The sequence below is a fragment of the Mya arenaria genome, chromosome 1 (assembly GCF_026914265.1).
Source record: "Mya arenaria isolate MELC-2E11 chromosome 1, ASM2691426v1".
In the NCBI taxonomy this organism is placed as follows: domain Eukaryota; kingdom Metazoa; phylum Mollusca; class Bivalvia; order Myida; family Myidae; genus Mya; species Mya arenaria.
Genome location: NC_069122.1, coordinates 61,231,797 through 61,248,001, shown reverse-complemented (window position 1 = coordinate 61,248,001; position 16,205 = coordinate 61,231,797). Strand labels below are relative to the sequence as shown.

At 33.3% G+C, this 16,205-nt stretch overlaps 1 non-coding gene across 1 annotated transcript; it reads left to right on the top strand.

Moving 5' to 3' along the window:
* Positions 1-10,508: 10,508 nt before the first annotated feature.
* On the top strand, positions 10,509-10,580 carry Trnat-cgu (transfer RNA threonine (anticodon CGU)). Its single transcript has one exon. It is a non-coding gene; the product is annotated as a tRNA-Thr (tRNA).
* Positions 10,581-16,205: the final 5,625 nt, after the last annotated feature.

The following is a 16,205-nucleotide window of genomic DNA, read 5'->3' as shown; positions in this document are numbered from 1 at the left end:
CAGACGTTATTCGTGGAAATTGGTATTATTTTTCCTTAATCAGTACGCGTACCATCACACACGTAACTCTAAGTATAGTCTTTTTAATTTGGATATAAACATTGACATTGCTATTGATATAAACATACTTAACATAAAATATTTACTTAAAGCGCAAAACTAAAGATATACTTTCAAACGGCGGTTTTTTATTGCTGGATTATGATATATTCATGTTGGTATTAATGCGTTTATTTAATGTTATAATCAAAGTTGGTTCAATTGGTACTTTACAAAGAAAGACACTGACATTAATCTATTAATAAATTATGCGACAGATACCGTTTTTTTCATGAATACGATCTCTTGTTGTTAAAATGTTGTTGAAGAGCAAGTTTCATGGAGTAAAACAAAACCTTAACAAAACAAAACATAACTGAATTTCAATTCCGTTCAATTCATTTGTTTCTTAGCAAACACATTTCAAGTTAATCGCCTTTATATATGGCGGTATCATTTAAATACATACTTAAGAAGAGCATGATATTATAATGACAAATTGTTATTATATTATGGATTTATCGTTAATTCAAGACTAATTAGTTCATAATTTTAATTGATGATCCCACCATGTTATTCGCTTGAACACTGATGTAGCGACTCGAAAGTATTATAAACCTCCTTATTCGTTCACATCGTATAACGAAATAATAATAATAATAATAATAATAATAATAATAATAATAATAATAATAATAATAATAATAATAATAATAATGATAATATATTGATCAACCCCACTTTAATGTCAGACAAGTTCGGCAAAAGCGGGTATGCTGTTAAGCGGCTGAGGCTAATGCTAAAATATTAGTATTAAATGCTTAACGTACATTAATCAAATGAAGTAGAAAATTGAAACACAACACTAAAAAACGAGCTAAACATATCATTGGTTTATTACTCTATCCCGTTTTATAGTTGATAAATATACAAATTTAGCAAGTTTGATTTAGGTACTAGTCTGCTCAGCAAATAATAACAATTATTGTTTTGTATGATGGGGCAATGACAAACATATCTAGCCAACCAGGCAATAACATTCCGTATATCAGTGTGAAAATGCCATACTAAACAAAGTGAAATTCATCTTCTACAGAATTCATTTGGCAAATATACATTTACGATCAGATGGATATTCTAAAATGGCAATCAATTGTAATTATGTAAGCTGAGCATACTATGGTTATTTGGAGCAATGAAATGTCATCATTATTCCATAGAAGCTATATTATTAAGCAATTGATATACCTCTAATGCCCTTGATGCTCAAATAGTACAGTTAACTTGATCCCCGTACACCTCGTGCATCTCAGTAGCGTAAGGTTAGCTACGGTGACAATACTTTTAGAAATTGCACCTTACGTGCACTGTCTAACGGAATCCCCCCCCCCCCTGTTTGCCATACACAGAAACATTTGAGTTTGAATTTAGATATACTCTTTCAATATGAGCTTCATAAAATCCACACTATGTCTGCTCCGTAAATACGTATGTGCATTATCATGCTGTCGAATAGTTTAAGTGTTCTACTTCTCTTCAGTGACACAAAGTTATATAGAGATTTATTGAATACATAACCTTTAATGCTTGGTCGGTTAAGACATTTTGCGGCTGATAAACATTGTTATTTGTCTTCTAAATATGTTAAGTTAGATAACAACATTAAGTGATTAACTAATTAATACCGTTTTAATTAATAACCGTAATATTCCACTTTTGCACTTATCAACTTTCTTTAAAAGTTTTTTTTTAATCAAGTAGTAGATTATGCAAACAAAACTGTATTGTATGGATTGTGTGTTCTATGTCTTTGGCGTTTGCCCAGTGTCTCTAAACCGGGTTTATGTTTAAACTTTTTGCTACTGAGCTTGTTTCTGTAGCTTTTTGCATAAATGTTGTCATCAACCAACAAAATAAATATCTGTAGTTTGTAATGATATTAGTATATATATGAGTAGATATATCATTTATAAAGTAATGGAAACTAGTGGTAATAATGTTTTCCCTGTTTAACTCCCATATAACGTCAGATACATTGACATCTTTTTGTTCATATAACTTGACCAGCTTGTACATCGATTAAAACATTTTCACATATTTCAAAAAGCCCTTTTTTCAACCAATAGCTGTTTCCATAAATTTGATCATACTTTAATGCCTTATAATTTCAAGTCGTTAAGTCATTTCAATTCTTATAAATTATTTCATTCTATGAAAGTGAATACATTGTTTTCGCTGAATTTGTATTACTTTGTGAATGATAGATTGTAAAACAAAAATGGAATCAACTGTGCTTTTGCTTTGTTTAAACCAAAATTGATATCATGTAAGTATATATATTTAGTATATACATAATTTGAATGATTCCTATGTCAATGTCGTCCAAGTTATTAACGAAGCACCAATATAGTTTAAAAGTTGTCTTAGAAAGCCCGATGGTATGGATAAACTACTGTCGAAAACGTTTGTCAAAATGTAATATAAATGAGACAAATCACCTTCGAGCAGGACTGATATTGATTTGATTGTATTGACTGACATTACGCAAAGACAATTTGTCAATGCAACACAGAGGAAGTTATATAGACTGTTATATGTAAAATTATTGCCCGGAGGAATTTATTTGTAGCTCCCTGCGACCAATTTGGAATGCAAGACGCCGATGATAGGCTTGCTGGAAGACATGCGCGTTACAATAATGGTGTTTGTTTTTGAAATATTTAAGTGATTATGCTCATTGCATACATATAATTATCATTTGATCTCGATGAGTCTTTGATAGCAAGTGCTTTTTATACTACTTTATGTTTTAGTCCAAATGAACTGAATATACATTTTACAAGCATACTTTGATGTACAAACTCCATGGAATATTCCAAATTGAAATATAAAGCAGAATATTCATGGCTTATAAGATTGAGGCGATCGTATATCAACAACGTTGTCCAAGATACTAAATTATTCCAACACGGGAAACGATTCATGAATACATTTTCTGCATTTCGCGTAAAGGTTACAAATAGTCTAGTTGGCCCAGTATCTCATTTCGGAGAATGTCCACGAAGTGATGGATGTAATTGTCTTAAGACAGTTTACTGAATTTATTCTCATCGGATAACTCCAAGTCACATCTGGTTAACACTGACTGCTCAAAAGTTACGTAAAAACTTATTGCAAAATACTGTGGTATATCGCATCACCTATCATACATTGCAGAATGAAGTATGACATTGGAATTTTAAGCAATCACGGAATAGAGACTGAGAATTAAGAAATCGTGCATGTGACCACAATACAATATGATGAAAATAAAACAATGGAAACTATAGGTGCCAGCCAAGAAACGTTTAAACCAAATAATGTTGTTTAAAGGCATAAAATCATACTTAACTAAATTAAACATGTATACCATACCTGGATTTTTAATTGTTCACTACTTTTAGATAGTAAACGCAATGATGAATATTTCCTTGAATATGTGTTATGATTGCACATTGTATATCATTTTTGTTGGTCACAGCACATATTGGCAGTGTCTTGTTGCATATATATTTACCATTGCTAAATTGTTTAACCATCATTTCAATTAAGTCGCGAACTTGTTTCAAACATACTCGTCTTGTTACATGTGGATTATTCATATTGACTTGAATGGATATCGACCGGTGTTACCCTTTCATTTCCGGTACATGAAAAGTATTCACACATTTAAACATAAGCTCCAATTAATGGCACTGGGTCATCGCAAAAGACATGGAACACAAATGCAAACAATCACAAACCAGCATTCGAATAATAAGAGTATTTCTAGAACATTCTACATATGATTTGTATTCCATAAAAGTGTGACGCGATTGTCATTAAGCTGTACAGAAAATTGTACCATGAACATTAAATAAAAATGTTGGTTAGTTTTTATGATGCTAAAAATCGAATTATAATACAAAACCAAGCAGTTCGAATACGAACCCGATTAATACCGTAGCCGAGCCAGATAACCTTTTTCTATCCTCAGCACTTACCAAGTATACTTTTTATCATGTTACTATGTTAATAAAACACACTACCTAACGTTTAAATAAACAATCAGCACACTACATTTGCAGTGTTGAAATGGCGACAAAAAAGTTTCTATACAAATGTTTTAGTACGTTTACAGTCATAGTAGTGGCATCGAAATAATTCGAATAGCTTTTAAAAGTACATTAACGGAACAGTCACCAAACAGTAATCTATTCATGTAACAATAATTATTGTTCTGCAAGGCGCAGGCAGGGTTCAACTTCAACTTCTAAACACGAGTGTGTTGATAAACGATTGTGAAGTGTTCAACGGATTTATTTCTAGTTGTTATTTAGAACTAAAGTGTCGGATGTTAAGAACTTTATCGACAAAGAAATAAATCATTTATGTTGTGAGAAATACAATTGACTGTCGTTGGAATGCTGCACATTCTTTTAATTTGTGGATTGGGTAAGTGTACATGTCGAGTTCTTTTGCCAGTATTGTTATCATGCAGAGTGATAGTACCTTCTGGTCGAGTGCTTGTTGAGGTCGATGGTTCGCGGACTAATTGATTTATTCTGAAGAACGGATTTTGCTTTTCCTGATTTATCAAAATAGAAAGGATGTTCTTTTTCGCGGTTACTTAACCAACTGACTGTAGATAAACAATCACTTGGTCAAGTTTCTAATAAAGCAAAAAATACACGACACCTTGCTATTGGAATGATTCGTATGCAAGTGGCATTGGTTCAATGATGTCGCACTTTTTCAATCAAAGGACACTATTTGAATTAAATTGCATGTTTGACTAAAGAAAATCTAAGGCGAAGTCAATATAATAGGGTTATTAGTACTGCGTTTTGATTCGGGAGGTTGTATTCGACTCGAGTGGAATTTTGCAGATTCGGATTTCCGAGTGAAATCAAAATCTGCAAAAATCCACGAGAGTCGAATACGACATTTCGGATCAAAACACAGCAATAATAACCCTTTCATGATATACATTACTGGTTAGATCACTTAAAAGCCACATGTTTTCATAATAAATATCATTTTAACGACACACTATTTTGTTTGATGACGTCATTTTAACATAGCGCAACGATACTTGTTATGACGTGACGTCACAAGAGTGGAATGCGGCCGTATTGCAATGGAGTGGAATACGGATTACCGTATTTTGCGATATATATTACGTGTGGATTTAAGATGGGTATATAATAAACATAATTATCCTCTACATATGTTAGTTTAAAGCACTCTTCCAGACATAAAATAGATGAAATTTTCTTGCAAAAAACTCACACCTAAGGTTTCAACCTATTAAACTATTTAAATATGTTGCAAATTGTATTTACTAAAACGATTCTATACAGAACCACACTCCTATTTATAAATATGAACAGGGAAATAATTCCTGAAACAGACGTTATATGGCTACAGGAGCCCGATCAGACGTGGTGATATAAAATAGTCTCCCTCATGACTCTATTTTACAAGTATGCGAAAAGAAAAAAGAAAAAAAGTAATTTGGTTTGCGGGGACGCGAGTAATGTCTTTAGGTCAGGTTCTGCAAAACTGACAGTATTATATCAAAATACTTCCGGAAAAGCCATTTGAGGCAGATCACTTCAAAGACTAGGCTGAGATCTGATTCGAATGATGAAAATGAAATATATATTATAGAAACAACCATTAATATACAGTAAAATGTCAATAATTTCATATACGAGGAACAAAATGTATTAAGCCTCAATACAACGATTGTAACATATATTAATTGATATTTAAAAAAAAAAAATTACTTGAATGACCCCCCCCCCCCCCCCCCTCCCGATGAAAGATTCAAGAACACGTTTCATTAAACTGATAACCCTAAAAGAATTGAAAATTACAATGCGGGTTATTTCTATTATTAAATCTCTTACATTTGTAACATTCGATGCTTCCATCTTGGCCCAGAGCCGCTGAAGTCTAATACGCTGTAAAGATAATTATTAAACTGCACAATCGTTTGTTAATATAAGTTATTTGAAGATTTTTAGTCCATTTATATTACAAAATACGCATCTATGATAGTCTAAAGTAAACAAAACATTGTTTTTCATTAATCATATTTCTATATGGCTTTACCATTATGGCTTTATTTAAAAAATGGCAGTTCCATCGTACATTTGAGGCAAACCGATCTTTTCATTCGAATTCAACGGGATGTGTTAATTTATTAAAAACATTTTTTGTGTGAGTGGTTAGGAGACCATCCATGAAATCTTTTGAATTCATGGGCTTGGGGAGATGAACTGTTTTCTGTTTCGTACTGTAGTTAATAACGAAGTTCAACCAACCTAGGTTGATAAGAAATCTGCATGCATACGGTACTTAAGAACCCTGCTTAGTGTCATAATAAATATGCGTGCAAAGCGTTGTTAAGAACACGGTTAGGATCTGAAGAAATGATAACATGCAAAGGCGATTTGGAAGAATAATATACTATATTGTTTGTTTAAAGAAATATCATTCTTTATACAAACTTTGTATATCAAAGTCTTTGTGCAGCATACCAAATTATTTAAATTTTAAAAAACAGTCATGAATAAATTGTATCTCCAATTTAGGGCACGCATAAAATACAAATAAATCCAGTCTTTTATTTTGGAGAATCTCTACGAAGTAGTAAAACGAATTGACCAACGACAGTAATCTGAATTTATTCTGATTGAACATGTAGGATTGGTAGTAAAAAACAACTACCGTAGCTATCATCTAGCCACCAATCCGATGAATACCGTCATTTAAAGTAAGAGGTTCAATTAAGAACAGGGAAGCATCTAGGGGCCTGTTTTATAAAAGTTAGTCGAAAGTTGAAATTGTTTTAGTGTAAGGGTTTGGTTATTTTGCTGTATATATTTCGGCTAAATGAGCTGAAGCCTGCGTTGGGTTAAACAAAATTTGATATTGTCCAAACATCAGCCTATTGTCGCCTATGATGTTTTTTCACATTGATCGTCTTTTAAAATAAGACTTACTGATCCATAAATGAAACGTGCACCTGGATTGTCCATATATTGGGGAATCATTCAAATGATATCTTTTTTTAAATGGTGCATTCTTGTGTTTTTCCGTTCTACATATCAAGTTAGTAGCATCTTAAAATAAATGTTATCATCAAACATTGACAAATAGGTTTTCTTGGCAGGGTGTTCATCGCCCCCAACTTTATATGGTAGAGATGGCTTAGCTGCCGCTAGACGAAAAGGACCGGGCAACCACACCATTTAAGATATATTATTTTGTGAATAATGTCAAAATAGGCGAAACACATTTGACGTTGTTAAAAAAATGATTTGGGAGTTGAACCGAGCCCCTTAAATTTGATAAATTGTTTAAACTGATAAGTGTATTTTCAATAACAATTCAACATACGCCTTTTACCCCCAAAAAGGATACAAGTACATTTTATCGAAGCAATATGTTCAAGTGGACGTACAATGACGCAAGATACAAGGGAAACACTCGCGCTCATTATGATCAAAAGTTGAAACTTAACTCGTTTAACAACGATCGTGAAACAAGATATCACAACAATATACTACTAACTCTATTTGATATGATGCTATGTGAGAGTATGGTCTTGTGATATGGAACAATTGTTATATGAACAACTACAGAAGTTTAGAAGTTTGCAGTTTAAACATACACACCGATCAAAGGCATAGGGTCGTCAACGCCTTTAACACAAAACAGCAAAGTAAACATCCCACACATGCAACTCGGAACAACAGCACAAAACTCGAAAAACAACAGGCTACATACGTAATATATAAATTACTGCCGAATGCAAATTGTTTACACATTTGCATAATCCGACAAGAAAGATTTCAGCAAACTACGAGGTTACACTTAAGTTCTTCCTGTTTTGCAAATGCATTAAGCATTATGCGCAGTATATGTTCAGTTTCATCTGTCCCTGCCCAATTAACATTTTTGTTTGGACTAGTGTAAGATTATAACCATACAAACAAGTTTAAGCCCCAGTATACTTGGGTTCCAGTGGACTCGTGTCTCACTGACTGTTCAAAGGCGGTTATTTTAGCATTTACTAGTAATGCAATTTCGATGAGTGCCTTGTCTGATTATGGTTTTTGTAGCAGTCTATGTGATGTTTATATGTCTGTGTCTTAAGTTCATTGTCGCGAGGGCCTTTGTCTTGTGCCTTGAAACAGGGTTTATTTTTAACCTATATTATTGGGGTTTTCCCTGAAGTTTCCATTGTATTATTAAAACATTCTGGGTTAAGGTTGAGTATTGAGGTTTAGTTCACATACTGAGGTTTAAACCACAGTGACTTTGGGTTTCAGTGAAGTCATATTTCACTTACTGTCGCAATATGCAATATTTCATAAATTAATGATAAAGCTATTAAGATACATGTGTGGTCTGACCCTTTATGCATCTACCGAGTGATGTTTAGCTATTAACGCCTATAGTGCATATAATAAACGGGCCGTTTCAATATATCCGTTATCATGCATTTAAAAAAACAAATCTGTGGTCGCTAGACGCCTTGAACAACTTAAACTATATTCAAAACGATAAATAAGGTTTATACTACAATGGTAAAGAAAAGTACGTTCAAAGATTGTTAACACAAATACATATTCTGAGAAGGCGGAGTTTTTAAGAAGCCCAATAAACGTTGAAATTCTGAACGGTTACCAGTACGTAATACCAGATGATGAGCCGATGTTAGACAGACAATGTAGGTTTTATTCAAACGATAATTTCTGTTTCTGTAATACAAAATGGTGTTACTTCAATTAATATGATGGTATTAAGAGAGACCAACTTGCAACTAGAAGAAATAAAAGAAAAAAGAAGTATAACTTACATTGCTGAAATATATTGTTCAATGTTAAAGGAAATTGAAGAAATTGACAAACACAGAAGATAAAAAAAGTTAAGTCAAGTAAACGTTGTTTTTATAACAAACTAATGGCTGAAGTGACCATGTATAAGTTTTTAAGATAAGAACGAAATAAGAATATAGGAAAGACGCATATTGTATTCGTAATTCAATCATTAATTGCACGACATAATGTTTCAAAGTTTTATCGATTTCCTCTCCAACATTGTTAATTAAAGCATATTCAAGACTACTTGGATTTTGTCTCCTTACTCCTTAATTTCACAGATACGATGGCATAAAATAGCTGGTATTTTGAAAGAAATAATGAATTAAATTGGTTTCAATGGATTTACAAACATGAATCATAAAAGTGCGGATAATACACGTGTTTAATTATATGCTTTATTACAAATTCCAAAGACTTGATCACAAATTATATTCAGTTTGAAAAACTCAATTATAAATCAAGTTCAAAAGGTTGGAAAGAGAAAAACGACAGCTCGAATTCCATAATAAAACAACAACATGTTGAGGTCTATTAGAACAGACAAATGTAGGGTGATGCATAGGCTTGATAATAAGGAGACAAGATATTTACATGTGTTTGTTTAATATAAAACGTACACACTACTTTATAAAGGTAGCTGATGAACACCAAGTATTTTTTTAAGATTGCTATGGAGAGACAAGTCATTATCAAATTGCTGCACGTCCAAATGCACTGGCTCATTTTGTCTCGCTTACTTAAATATCTGTATATTCTATCATGTGAAACAAGGAACACTTGCAGTGGATTCATTGATGCCAATTTTCATGGAAACTAACTACAGTTGAATGCTTTCGAAAATAGCAGATAATGTCACATTGATGACTTTGTTTGGGTTGTTGATCAATTTGAATTAGTCGATCTTGTTAACTTTACACTTAGTGTTCATTTAGGATCTTGAATTGAGTCAAATCTCGTGATGGTGTACTTGCAACAAACACAAACAGATCACCAAAGTCTAAAAATGTAACAATTTGAATAATTTAGGTACACCCAAGTTGGAGTGTTGCTAGCATCATTGTTTTATTAGTGTTATGGGATGCGGGTTTGTTTGTGAAAATGTTAATATTAATGGGAGGTGAAAACGTACCAGCTGAAACATCACCTATTGTTTCTGAAACACTCGCAAGTAAGCATTTGAAAGTTATATTAGATTTTACCACTGCAATGCGCTATGTCATTAATATGGCTTGTTAAAAGTTGCTGCAGAGCAACGATGTGAGGGAGTCTGTGTGGCATTTGTGTATTTCACTGCATAGTTACATGTGCACACATTCAATGTAAAGATGATTATTTTAATAATCAATGTGCAATGTGATTGTATATATAAATTTTAAATTGCTTGTAAAAGAATTGTCCCAAATTGTCCCAAAGGCCAATTTTTACCTAAAATACCTGAAAAATATAGTTTTGTAATACATTAAACTGTTTGGCTGAAATTGACAAACGCAGATTTGAAAATAAATTGAGAAGGAAAATAAAAAGGATAAAATTTGCTAGTTATGTGTGTTAGCCTCTATAGCTCAGTGGTAGAGCACTGGTCTCGTAAACCAGGGGTCGTGAGTTCAAATCTCACTGGAGGCACATTTTAAAGACTAATATATAACAGTTTTTAGGAAGAAAAGATGGATTAAAATCGATCATGACGACATTTTTTACAAAAAGGAAAGTCATTGTATGATGCATCAGACCCTTCTTGCATTCTTTTAACCAAGTCGGCACTGAGCGTCAACTTACCAGCTGTTCTTGGGGAATATATCTTGGAAAAGCTCGACCTCTCCACGCTCAGATCAAAGATTCGTAAATGTATAGCTTTGTATCCGTCAACTGATAGGCTCATCAATCAAGGTAAACTATATGGTTCATCAAAATATTGATATTCTCTGATGGTACTCTATGGTTTATTGCATCGGTTCATGGAATATTCACGGAATACGGAATACAAATAAGCGAGAGAAAGTTGTTCTCTTTCTTAGGCAGAAATCCTTTGATATTGTATTTCTGCAAAACACTGAGCGCTTGAAATCGAAGCTATTCTATGGGCTTAATCATGAGAGGAAAAATCATATTTGGAACAATGGAGAAGCCAATCAGAACAGTGTAGACCTAAAGTAAAAATAGGCTCTATATAGACTTAATCGTTTAAAGCAACTCTTTTGGAAGGATCTTGTTACTAACGCATTTATATATACACGCCAAATAACGGCAAAAATTGAAACAGTTTATTTGATTAATTAAACTGAACGGGAGTCCCTTTTAGTGAATATAAGCCTCCTTCCGGCACCCGGCCTCATCGAGTAAATTTGAATGTACCATGCTTCAACCTTGCATGAAAAGATTATCAAATGTATTTAAATGATCGGTTTTACATATAAGATGAAACTCTGTTCTAAACGTGCTTGCGATATTACAGCTTATCAATGTTTTCGAGTTTGCTCCTGTTCGAATCAACTAAACGTTAGTGATTAAGGACGAATGAAATTGGAATACTGAAATATTAACGATATAATAATGCATAAGTCACATTGCTAGTACCATATATGTCGTAAATCAACCTATTCACTCAATAACATGCTGCATGTGGGAGTATGAAGCATATCACGGACTCACTACATTGCCTCGCTCTCCAATCGCCTCCGGATACAGTATAACAAGAGTATTGGAGAACCCCTGTTATTCTTGACGTGGTCGGAAACTGTTTAAACTGAAGCTTTTATCATTATTAAACTGTTTCCTCGACTGACCAATGACATGATCGTATCCGCGTATTTTTGTTCACGAAAGGACAACCGTAAACTAAAATCTATTTTTTCATATAAACTAACTATATTTAATAACTTATAAGCATTTCAATAACGTTATTATTGATCTCGTGTGTTAAATTCGCTCAACAAGCTTTTAATTCCAGTTGTTGGTTAAAATCTTCTGTTTGGAAGGCCAATTAGAGGTGTTGTATGCCCGTTTCTTATTGCAGTAAAGCAAAGGTTAGAATTTAAAATCTTAGTCTTGAGTATCTTATCAAAGTCTTGGGTATCTTGGCAGTATACCTGCATAGTCTTGGTTATCTTGGCAGTATACCTACATAGTCTTGGGATTCTTGGCAGAATACCTACATAGTCTTGGGATTCTTGGCAAAATACCTACATAGTCTTGGGTTTCTTGGTAGAACACCTACATAGTCTTGGGTGTCTTGGTAGAATACCTACATAGTCTCGGGTATCTTGGTAGAATACCTACATAGTATCGGGTGTCTTGTTAGAACACTTACATAGTCTTGGGTGTCTTGGTAGAATACCTACTTAGTCTTGGGTATCTTGGTAGAACACCTACATAGTCCTGGGTGTCTAGGCAGTATACGTACATAGTCGGGGGAATCTTGATAAGCTGGTCCTATTGCATTGAAGTATGTACTGTTCAAATCGGCTGTCGTACAAACAAATTAATATGCGATTTTCTGAAAGGTTGAAGGGTTTAGATTATACACTTCTAAAGGGTTATTCAGTCATTCGGCTGGTTAAGTGTTCTATATGTCTTCCTCTAACTAAAATGTTTTTGAGCCCTTATCTAAAACATATTTACTTTGTTTCTCCAAGTTCATAATAAAGCTGAATAAAATGAATGGATGTATCTTTTTACATGTAGTTTTGTTTTAATAATCGGGCTATTGACGGTTGAATTAAGACTGATGATTGATGACCCTATATAAAATTTGATGACAGTTTCTGCATGATCAATAGTGATTACTGATATGTTAAATGTATGATCGAAAATATACTACTGATACAATTATTTCGGTCATTCAACTGACGGGAAATGACATATATTTTAATATATCAATGACGAATAATCTTATTTGTATTATTTCTCAGGGAATAAAGTTGACACATTGTTTCATGATAATACATGGCATTAGTTTTAAACAAAACCACTAGTATAAAGGTCAACAGGTATCAAATTGTATATAAAATACCCCTGACTAACGAACCGTTTATTTTAGCAAACTCCACTATAAAGGAGCAGGATGCAAAAGGAGCAACGAACTGGACAATAGACGCCACAGGACAGCAAAAACAGGCCACATAAGTATTTAAATATCGTGTTTGTTGTTAATAAATGATGGGGTTACCGCCTTGAAACAAGAATGAAACACACAACGTTTTCGGAAATCAAGAGATTGTAAATAGGGTAAGTCAATTTTACTGCTGGTGAAATTGTTTCCTTTATGAAATACATTTAACAGACACTTGATGTACAAATGGTTTGACTCGAAGGATATTGTGAATTTTATATTGTGAATTTTATAATTCACATATTTTGCTAACTAGCCTGCTATAATTCTACTCATTCTGTGGTATGGTTAATAATTTCAAAAAAAAAAATATTACTAGGTTTTCCGGTTAGCACTGTGGTTAGCGCACTACCTTCTCCCCTAGGCGGACAGGGTTCGATTCCTGGCCTAGGCGCATGTGAGTTTAGTTAGTGGTCGCCAAGCCGGACATGTGGATTTTCTTAGGGCACTCAAGTTACTTCCACTCCTCAAGACAACATCTTTCAACGTGAGTGACTATACGCATAAGTTTCCTATACAATTGTAGTTATTACCTTAAACTCTAAAGATTAATTAAATCATGTTGACTTACAACAACATCGTTACATTCTCTCTCTGTGAAACAAAAACATGGATTCCTAGAATACTCAATCTCGTGACTGTCTGTTACATTCACAAACCATTTCGTATCTTCTTACACAGTGTGGGTAGAGTTAAGACAATTGTTAGTTTATGCGTTTATTGCCAATGTTAAGTTTTCACAGATCGTGCCAAGATGGTTACCAAAAAGATAGCTATTGCGAATGTCTGAAACCAATATCATCATGCAAAATTCATGTAGGCGTCTTTTCACTATAATATAAATTGCACACATAAAATGAGTGATAGATGCATAAACACATCTTTTTTTCAATCCTTTAACCGTATTTAACATATCGTAAACATCATTATATCTACACCTTTCATCCATTTGCGTGTCTACTCTATAATTACAAGAACGCTATCCCATAAGTTCCTTTCATTAAAATTGATCAGGGTTTTCAAAAATATTATTATTGGGGAGAGACAGACATTGCAGTAATTATTCATAATTTATTCATTGAAATTGTTTTCTGCTCAGTGTGACCCCCTCCCCTCAGATAGAAAACAACCTGAATTGTTCTTAAATAGTTATAAAGATAGAGAGGAAAGCAAATCCTATTACAATAAACATGTACACAATTGATAAAGAAGCTAGAAACTATTGTCGTTCATCGGCTGCCAATTGTTTCGATTTTTGCAAGCGCCTTCGTCCGTAGATATCATAACAAATAAGGTTATTTATTCATCAAAGATGCAAAAGTGTTTATATATTCCTAGAGATGCAAACGTGTCGAACCTTATTAAGAATCAAGGACAAAAATGTGAATATAGGGTTATACCTCGGTTCACCATCTGTTCTCCCTAAACTTGATATATCCAAAAACTGACCGTTCTCTTCAATGACAAAAGCATGGGGTCAGTTACACGATACAAAAGGTATACAAATAAGTATGTCCCTTTCGTATTATAACAACATTGTTGTTAATATATCATTAATTGTTTTGATAGTTCATAAATGTACAAATTTAATCACTCTGTGCGTAGAGGTACGGACACGGATAACCTTCACTACCGCCAAATCAAAATGTTATAGTAAGGATATTAGTGAGTGTACACTTTTAAAATTAACCAGTTTTATGAATCACGTATTTTGTTAACGTGTGTATAACGCCATGATTTTATGTCAATTAATGTATTAATTCTAACTGATAAGAATTGCATAGCTGTTATTTCATAAGATTATAAAACAATTAATATGGCAATTTCAAACAAAAAGGTACTTTTGTTTAAGGATCGAGTGACTTAATGTTATTCTTTAATGTGTTCGGCATGATTGTTTACGGACATTGTATGATTAAACTCATAGTGTATGTCAACATTTTATTGGTATGTACATACGCTACGCGTTTTGTGTCATTATTTTCCCTGCATACGAATGTTTTTCTTTTGTAATGTTTCACACTTTGTCATATATTTATTATTACTGAGAAACACAAGGAGGCGATGCATTCTTTAAGACGTTTAATACCAGACTGATTCATTCGTGATATTCTCAGAACAACAAGGTTACGAGAGGTCAAGAGGCATGGACTATAGAGGTCATATACAGTTCACATGACCCATCTCCCTTCCTTGCTATCAATTCATTAATACAAACAAGAAAGACCATTGATGCAAAGCATTAAAGGGCGCCGTTTAATAGTTTATGCATTTGTTATATGTTGAAAAACAAGGAATGTCAAGGCCAACAAGCACATTACAATGCATCGAACCGCATCCATGAAATTCTCAAAATATTTGTAGTATTCTGCTTAACAACATAGGCTAAAGCATTGAAATTGAAGAGTTTCAAGTTGAACATTTCATTAGGGGTGTGGTACATTAATGAACACGACAGAATTAGGGTGCCAAGTTTTATTTCGATACCATGAGTATTTTGAAAGTAATGTCAAGAAAAAGAGGCAGAGGGCAATAATTCTGTAATTAGCTGAAATACAGCTATAGTCATTGTGCACTGCACTTCCTCTTGTTGTGCTTTACCATTGAATGATGTTTAATGAAATTCCAAAAAGTAGTTTTCTTTTCATGCTACGGACAGGAAAAGGACAAAGGGAATAACTCTTGCAATTCGCTGAAATAGAGTTATTGTTCTAGTACACTGCAGTTCTAATCATTTAGGGGCAGGGGGCAAAGTCACCATGCTGGAATGACAACTTGAAGGGAAGAATAAGTTTCCTGGTTATGTGGGGAATTCATCATGAAGAAGTGACATGAAATAACAATTGTTGTAGTACTTAAATAAACATTATCATTTCGTATGAAAGTTACAAACATAAATAGAACATAATTATTGAACTGTTATATAAAAAGAGAACATTGTTTACTAGATGAAATGCATTTATAACATAACATGTCTTGTTTTTAGCTGTTTAATAATACCTAAATGTATGAAATTGGACAAATTGCATAAAAAACTGGTCAATGGAGATATAATGTTAACTTCTCCATTTACGTGGTAAAGAAGAGATGAAAAATTGATGTTTTTAGTTGATAGTGATATTAACACCAAAAATAGCATG